Source organism: Pagrus pagrus (assembly GCF_965226575.1).
Source record: "Pagrus pagrus genome assembly, chromosome: 13".
Lineage (NCBI taxonomy): Eukaryota > Metazoa > Chordata > Actinopteri > Spariformes > Sparidae > Pagrus > Pagrus pagrus.
The window spans coordinates 13250577-13260403 of NC_140197.1; positions in this window are offsets into that span (position 1 = coordinate 13250577).

Below are 9827 nucleotides of genomic sequence, written 5' to 3' on the forward strand. Positions count from 1 at the left end.
TGTTGCTTGTGTAGCCTAAAACCACACTAGAGGGAGACAAAGTACCATTTATGACACTGAGTGTGTGTGTGTGTGTGTGTGTGTGTGTGTGTGTGTGTAAGCTGAGCTGTGCTGCAGTGTGTAGTTGTTCTGCCAGGTTCATATTTTGACACCTTCGGCCCAAAGGCCATTGAAAAACCATGCCTAATCATCCTTAGCTGAAATAAAGCCCTGTGTCATCTGACAGCGCTGGTTGACGACAGCACTCACCTCTCCTCTCCAGCCAGGTTCCTGTAGAGAGGACGAGGATGCCGTTGGGATTCATGCAGTACATGTGTGTGATCAAGGTACAAACACAAACTAATATTCCAAATCCATTAGAGAAATTCTTTACAGTTGGATTTAATTCAATTTGGACTGCCTGAAATGCCAGTTATACATATCAGCAATTACATTCTTGGTAATAAGCCCAGAGTTGAATTCTTGGCATCACAATTTTTTTTAATTCCAGAAATAGGGTCTACATTTTCACTATCGATATATTCATTTTTAAATTGTAAAAATTTCCACAAAGCAATACAATACAATACAATACAATTTGGGAAAGACGCCTTTTTGCTTTTGTGGCGAGAGATGAATGAAAAAAATAATTATATCGCTCTCATATCTGTGCGGTAAGTATGAAGTCAATAGCCAGTTAGCTTAGCTTAGCTTAGCATAGAGACTAGAAACAGTAGGAAACAGCTAGTTTGGCTCTGAAGTTAGCAAAGGCCACCTACCACACATCTCAGTTGTGTAATCTGCACAAAAACTGTAGCTAATGTCAAACTTAAAGAGACAATTAGTGGTTTTATAGATGATAAACCTGCCAGGGTGTAGACCGAATCATTGCGACGTTGCACTAACAACAACAGGACAACTGGCAGTTGATTTGCATTTTGGAGATAAGTGCAATAGGCTAACTTCTTTATTCATGTAATGTTTAAAGATACATAGACAAACATAGACAAACACAGTTGTCTGACTGATTTGATTATGCTTGTTTTTATTTAGCCGAGGCTTCAGTGTTGCCGGCGTCTTTGATATCTAGCCTCCACAACAACCTTATGTTAAATTATTAATGAGATATTACAGCAACAAACGTGCATTTTAAATGAACGAGATGTAAAGATACACTTTGCTCCTGCGTGATGCATGGGCTTTGTGTCTGGAAGTTATCAAACAAACACTTTGATTGGTTGTGTTTCTTTGGCTGGGAGCAGTCGCTGGTGGAAACTCCTGGAAGTTTATGCTCACAGACAAGAGAGAGGACGTGTCTGCTATCAGTCCCGATCTACTATATAGTGCACTGTAATGACTGTCCGCCATCTTGGTTGAGTGTCCAAATCGTAAATTATTTGAGTTTGTAAATGTATCCACTTTATATACTTAATGCTAATAATCCAGCGATGCAATGGTCTCTGCAGCTAGCAGTTAAAATGCAAATTGATGATGATGTGTAAGTCTGAAATCTCCATTTGCAGCTCACAATTGAATAACACAGGTAACACAGGTAGTAAAGAAAAGTGATTAGGGGAGTAGATCCAAATGATTACACTTTGGTTTTTGTACGGACAAAAAAGAGCTATAATGTGCACAGATGCCCCTTTGGGACACCTGTGTCCAGTCCTTACGCTAAGCTAAGCTAACCAGCAGCTGGCTGTAGCTTTATAGGCTACTGTACATGCATGAGAGTGCTGTCAATCATCTCATCTAACACACCCAGAAAGCAAATAAGAACAGATTTTGAACATATTACAATAAATCGAGCGTTTATTTGTCAAATCAAAGAAAAATATGATCCGAGCTAAACCCAGCGTACCAAAGGCTCGCGCCTTGGCACTGAAGGGAGGAAGACGAGAAGCGAAGAAAGAGCACGAGCGCGAAAGTAGCTTAAGGAAGCAGGAATCTTCTCTGACATCATCACTACAGGTTGGTCGTGATGACACACACACACACACACACATAGAGGAAGCATGCCGATTGGTTGGACTCAGATAAATGGAGGGAGAGAAAGGAGAGATGAGAGAGGAGTGTTTGAGGAAGTGTTTTGCACTCAGTCTCCTCAGTCTCTCTCTCTTCCCCCCTCTCTCTCCCGTGCCTGCTCTGCTCAGAGGAGGGATTTGCCCTATCTTCCCTGGCTTAGCGCACCATTGTGAAAGCAGTGGGAGGATGGAGAGATGCAGAAGGAGAGAGAGGGAGAGAGGATGAAAGGGAAACAGCTGCTGCCTTTAAACTGATGTTCTTCTTATCGTGATATGATACAGGACATGTTCAGTGACTCAGCCATCAAAGGGCTGCTTGGAAACAATTATATTTCTCAGCCTTAAGTGTGTGTGTGTGTGTGTGTGTGTGTGGGGGGGGGGTGTGCATGTGTAAATTATGGACGGGAAATGATGTGTTTATTATGTTATCATTGTGTTTGTGTGTTTTATCTGTGGGAAGTTTGATTAACTAATTGAAATTTGTGAAAAGGGCCAATGTGGATTTTGTTTCTTCTAATTTAAACGTGTTCTTTAGCGATTCAAAATGGTCTTCAATGCTGTGTAGAGGCACAGGTAACATGTATGATAAAGCATGTAATCTCACAATAACAGTACTGTGTGTTTACATGCTGAAGTGAGTTTTACTGGGACGTATAATTTCCAAACATTTGATTTTATTTTCTCGGCCCTTCCCTCATCCTCCCCTCCACCTTACACTCCCTCCTTCCTGTCTTTCTGCTTGAACAGCATTCACAGCTCCAAGGCTTTTTTTTTCACACTGCAGATGGCCATAGTGTTACTCCACTCAAGGCGCACACACACACACACGCGCGCGCGCACACACACGCACGACATTGCTCTCTTTGTCAGTGACAATGGTTCAGAGTGCTCTTCACTCAGTTTGCCCTTCTCAGAGAACACAAGTGTCTCTTGTCCTCAAAAACTCAACTCGCTGAAGATTTGTCGACCCAGTCTGGCACTGATCTGATGCTTTGTGTCTTCAACTTCACTGCCTGTCATCAACAATGGACGAAGGAAAAGCATTTTGGTGCCAGATGGTCAGTTTATCCACCACTTTGGTGGACAGACTGAAGCGTCTCTTAATTTCACTGTATGGATTGGCACGACATTCGATAAGGACATTCATGGTTCCCAGATATTGAATCCTGATATCTTGATGAGCTCCTGACTTTTCCTACAGTGCCACCATGACGTTCACGTTTGCGGGTCGGAGTGAAACACTTTGATGGATTGCCGTGAAATTTGGAACAGAGATCCATGTTCACTAAACATTATATTGTCTTAACCTCAGCACGTTGGCACTGTCGTAGCTAGCAGATTAGCATGCTGATGTTAGCATTTAGCTCAAAACACTGCTGTACCTGACATAAATTCGCTGCTAGTGTTGCTCTTGTTAGAGTCTACAGCTGGTAGGTGATAAATGGGATTTCAAGGAGTTTTCATCCTCCAAGATGTGCACTGACAGTATAATATGTGTGATATAATGTCATTTAATGCTCATGCTGTGAAGGATGCCATGTAGGGAGTTATGGCAAGGTTAACGGGTGCTAATAAGGCAGATTGCACATAAAAGCAGCTGCGGTCTTTTTCAAACTTGACACCAACATGTTAGATTTAGGCTGAAGACTGATTTGCAAGTGTAAAAGTGGCTTTTAAAATATAACTGTGCAGATAATGAACTATACACAGTGTTTTATGTCCTGGTGCACTGACAGATGTTATAAAACACATGCACCCACACACGCGAGGACACGCACCTGCACACACGCTTATGAATGTGCAGCCAAACGCTGTACAACAACAGAGAAACACATGCGCACAGACATCAAGGTGTTCGCTGCATGTCTCTGGTGAATGGGCACACACACACACACACACACACACACACACACACACACATGCTAGCACCCCAAAAACAATGACAGCTGACTCCATGGAAGGTGAACTCAGATTTGAACACACAAGCTGGCATTCATTGAGGATTGATGGATGGATGGATGGATGGATGGATGGATGGATGGATAGATAGATAGATAGATAGATAGATAGATAGATAGATAGATAGATAGATAGATAATTAGGACATCAAAGCCGGCAGCAACTCTCCCTCAGAGCCTCATTCTGTCACAAACAGCTGTTATAGCAACATCCAACTGGGACACAAACACACACAAACACAGACACACACAAACACTTGTATTTGTGTGTAACATTAGGTGCTTGCCTGGTATAATATCCTAACATTGCCAGATGTGTGTGTGTGTGTGTGTGTGTGTGTGTGTGTGTGTGTGTGTGTGTGTGTGTGTGTGTGTCCTTGAGGCTGAACATCAAAATGTTTTTGATATTCTGTCACAAATAAAGGATCGGCTCAACACAATGACCTTCAGTATTCAGAACAAAGTGTCTTCTGCACAAATTCCTGTTTTATTTTTAGAGCACACAGAGGTAAGACATTACAGTCTGGTACAGCACTATAAAATAATCTGATGTGGGATTCCTGCTGGGAAATGCTCAGTGTCTTTTATGGGCTATTAGCATAAGGGGGCCATTTTCTCTTATTGGGCCAATGGAGCTGAAGAAAGCAATTACTACAGTACCACACTGCTCAATGGGAGGGTGGGTTTTTCGAAACAGAAAAATGTGGCAGAGAGGGGAAGATGGCTAAGAGGATCACAGAGAAGAAAGAAGAACAACAGCAGAGAGAGCCAGGGCGAAAGGGGAAAGAGAAAAATGAAACGTGGGCGACGGTCACAATATCTCTGTGCGACAGAGGAGATGAGCGGCAGGAGAGATTGAGTGACAAAACGGCACATATAAAGGCAGTTAAGAGGAACAAAAGCAGAGTGGCAGCCAGTCCCAGTGTGGCGGAGAGTCACCCATAATCCCGTCATCCACTCTAATCTCTATGACGACGACGCGGAGCTCCATCGGTGACGTCACAATGATGAATATTCATCAGGTGAATCTGAGCTCTCCGCTGAATCCTTCCTCCTCACATTACATACTGATGTAGTCTTGCTGTTATATATGTTCTGATTATATACAATCTGAAAGAAAGTGGGCTGCATATATAACATTGAAGCACAGACAAAGTAATGCAGCAAATACCAAAACACACAGTGTCACACTGTCCTTTTGGTCTGGATGTCAGGGTTGAAATCAGGCATTGGTAAGTGTTGAGGTAGGGAGTGGATGTGTTAAAAAGTTAGTCTCGACCGATGACGTTGGAGTGGTGACGAACGTTAATAGCTGTTTTGAATGGCTCCATTCGAAAGGCAGAGTGAACAGCTGGCTGTCACAGAGAGGGGGAGATGTGATAATCGTTTGAAGACGAGAGGGGATACTGGTGTACGTTTCCAGATCTGTTATGTTTCCTGCGGGGTTGCACTTGTTTGTACCACAGACAGTGTGTCTGACAGTGAAGCCAATGCCTTCATTTGCGTTCTTTCTAACAGCCAGCAAGGGGGCAACTCCACTGGTTGCAAAAAGAAGTCAGATTGTATTGAAGCTTATGAGAAAATGACCCTACTTCTCACTTGATTTATTATTATGGCCTCAATCGCTCGTTTCAATAAACGCATGCAGTTCATTTGTAAATTATGGTCCCATTTAGAGTAAAATAGAAGTTAAAGCAGGGTATGTTTTGGGACGTGGCTACCTTGTGATTCATGAATCACTACCATGGCACCATAGTCAGAGCTGGACAGAGGTGTAGCAATGCATGTAGTCCCCGGCTCCACCCTCTAGTCAAAATATGGTCATGTCTTGCTTCAAGAAAACAAGATGGTGACGCCATATTGCCAAACTTGAGGCTTCAAATTGGTAGTCCACAAATCAGTTGGCGACGTCACAGTAGCTCCATCCACTATTTATTATACAGTGTTTGGTTTGTACATATGAAAAGGAACAGAGAAGTTGACAATTTTAAAATGCAAATTTAGATTTCCTGTCTTATTTTCAGGCTCGCAACCCCTTAGATTCATACTGCAACCAATTGTGGAGCTTGGGAACCAACCCAATCACCTAAATAAATGCTGGCACTGTCCCATCCTGCAAACCACAGATATGTTGAAACTTTACATTTCTTTATGTTGCAACTTAAAATACTTGTTTTGGTCACTGCAAATACTGCTGGAGTTGTCTCAAGGTCTAGTCAAACATACCTGGTTTATTCACCACAAACATTGCTGGAAATTCTTCCGAGGTCTTAAAAATATCCAGTGGTGTGACACTTACAAATGTTGAAACGGCATGGTCCCCTTGTTAAAAACAACTTTAAAATGTTGGAACACAGTCTTGAACTGTGGTCACTGGCTTGGTAGCCTTATCGCCTGTAACTCCACCCACATTCTGTCCACCGACAGACATATAAGTCTGTGAATATGATATCACGTGCCATGGTAGCCTATGTATGAGGTACAAATGTGAATGTATCAGTGGTTTGCAGAAACGTCAAATGCCAACATTTTATTCGAAGTTGCACCAATCACAAGTTACTCCTCAAATGTTTCAATCAGTGGCCCCTGCAGCACTCCCTGTGAACAGATGGAGACCACCTGATGTGCCACACTGATAAATACTGCACATTAATGATGCAGCGCTCTCACAGAGATGTGGGAATACTATCAGATGCATCTTTTTCAATCAGAGTCTGATCAGAAAAAAGTGACAAATAAACAGATGGAGAGCAACCCGTACACACATGTACTCATTTGTATACTCGCACACACAGTCATGCACACACAGTCCTCTACATGCTTCCCTCTCTTTATCTCCTTCAAACACCTCAAATCTGGCACATCCTCCAGTCTCCTCATTAGCTTTTCCCTCTCTGCTTCCCATTTCCCCTCTCGGCTCTCATCCTCCTCCTGTCCTCTTTCTCTCCGTCATTCAGACATCTGTGTGGTGGCTGTGGAGATAAGCAGAGGAGTTATCTATCGGACGGATAAATCAGAACGGTTGACACAGCACGGCTGATACACATCTAGTGTGTCCCTGTGTGCGTGTGTTTGCACTGTGTGGGTATGTTTTCTCATCAATATTGCGCAGGTTTATCTCGCTGTGCGGTGATGACAGTGTTCATTTGTTTAAAAAGACCGCCAAAATACAGGGTTATCCACGTGAGTGTGTGCAGGATGTAAGAGCAGATCACACAGATACACATCAGACACACACACATTTAAATACAAAATGAACTCACCACAGGCACTTTGAAAAGGTGACTCTTTATTTTCTAATTATTATACTGTATATAATATTCTTTCTCTCTAGATATAGGTACTCATATTTATATCATGTAAGTAAAAGTGTGCTTTTATTCACAGCATGTGTCCATGTCAGACCGCTGTTAGTTGGAGGTTTACATTATAAAGTATACAGTGAAACTGGCTGGCAGCTATATGTGTGTGTGTGTGTGTGTGTGTGTGTGTATGTCTGAGAGTTATACAGTCAGTGTGCCTGTGTATAGAAAGACAAATGTGAGAGCCAGCATGTTTCTGCATGTGTGTGTGTGTGTGTGTGTGTGAGAGTGTGTGTATGTGTTTGTTGAGGACTAAGTAACTCATGATAGGGCTCAGAGGTATGGAGCAGGATAAAGCTGCCCACAAACACAGATTTCAAAACATTTGATCATCTTTGACCTTTTAGGTGTCTTAAAATTACAACCAACATTTTCGGGGGATTTTATTCGATAATGCTACTTCAGGTTCCAGCTGCACATTTGTCTTTTGTGTTTCACTGTCGTCACAGGGTAACGGCTGGTTGCTATTTACTCTCCTCGTCTCCGTCTGAATAGTTTCACCTCAGAGCAAACTGCTACAACGCCTGCAAGATACACGCCCTGAAAAAACAAAACAACCTTTTTGCCTTTTTCCAGGTCATTGCTACACATTATTAACACAATGATATTCAAATATTAATCTTTTCTGGGTCTTTAACTCTGTTTTTGTGGCGCATCTGTCATGGGACTCTTGTCACTGTGCACTGCATAAGTGCAGATAAATCAAGAAAGAAATACATAAAAAGTTAAAATGACACTAACTCCTCCTTTTCTTCTCCTGAGTTTGTGTTCTGGCATTAGTTTTCTAACAGTCCTCAGGTCAGTTTGAAATGGATAAAGTCAGGTTACCATTTATCACTTAAAGTGTTATCTTTTTGTTAAAGGTGCACTATGTAGCTTTAGGAAAGAAATTTTAATCAGAAGATCTTCATTGACTGATTTTTTTCAAACTCTCTTTGTTTTCAAGACTGAATAAACAAACTGACCTTAAAGGACAACACAACAAGGACAATACTGTTTCACTTTGTTTATATTTGGCGGACCCTGCCACCTTTCTAGCTTCAAACAGTGTTCCTCTGAGAACAGCTTGTTTATTCACTTATGGAAAAGATAAATATTTCTGAGTTTGCATTGTTACCACATCAATATTGTAATTATGAATATTCTGTTTTAATTTATTCTCCAAATATGTGTAATGCCTCTTAAAAGGTGCAATATATATATGTATATATATATATATATACATATATATATGTAAAACTGTTATTTCTTGAAAACTTGAGTTAATTACTGAATGTTTTCGACTTAAATTCTTACATGTTGCACCTTTAAACAACAAGACTAAGGGTCGACAGCCATGCTAGCAGCTACGTGAGGCTGCACAGCTAAAATGCTAACACCAGCATGCTGTTATGCTCACAGGGACATTGCTAACATCAGTGTGTTGTCATTGTAGGCAAAGTACGGCTAAGGCTGATGGGAATTAGCGTTGCTGGTATAACTGCGAGTTTTTGCAATTATACAGAGTGTAATGTCGTGGCAACCCATCCCATAAGTTGTTGAGATATTTCAGTCCGGACCACAGTGGTCAACCAACCGCCATTTTCCATCTATAGAGCCAAGTTGCTAGCATGGCTAAAAACCCTACGGCTGTGAACACTGTAAACACACACTGTGATAGCTTTGTGTTGTTTTCACTGGTCTCTGGTAGCCTGACTCTACTCATTACAACATGGCTCAGTAGAAAGTGATGGACAGTTTCATGTCTTTGGGGCATGGCTTACTCAGATGAGAGTCTGACTTATACAAAAATCTGAGTAGTTATCCAATAGAAGGAATTGGTCTGAAGTCCAATCAAAACTGATCTCAGCAGAAATCGGATCATCTTTTCGTCCGACTTCTCTCATAACTCCAAAACACCTGTTCCAAGAAGAGGAAACCTTTCACATGTACTGTTGCTCCTGCTCATAAGCAATTTATGCAAGAGGGAGCCTGAATGCACCTGATGCGGAGCGTAACTCTCAAAGCCATTTTGGGCCTTTCATCCTTGGTCAGTCAACCATGCCAGCCTCGGATATGTTCTGCATGTAAACAACACTGCCTGAACGCGGGGCTTGAGGCGAAACCGTAAAAAGCAGATTTTAATCGCTCTGTACTTGCTGTCAGAATAATATATGCGAAATGTGAGACAGGTATGTAATCTCTCTAGCTAAAGGGCTGAAGGTTGACTCGAAAATCAGGAAGATGGCAGTCAGGAAAACGGGCTGAATAGATTCTCTTTGTGTTGGAAACCAACAATTTACCTGTCCAGAAGCGCTCTGTATTAACGACACACATTTTAATTCTAATTGGCAGTAGTAGTGGGAAGACCTCTCATGCTGTCATGTGAAAGCTCCTATAAAAAAAAACGTCGACCGAGCCAAGCTAGTAGATTTTTTTCCCCCTTTTTGCTGTCTGGTTTTCAGCAGGCTGCACCAGGTTGTGCTGATTCAAGACCAGCTGTCATTAGGGATTCGATAGATTCT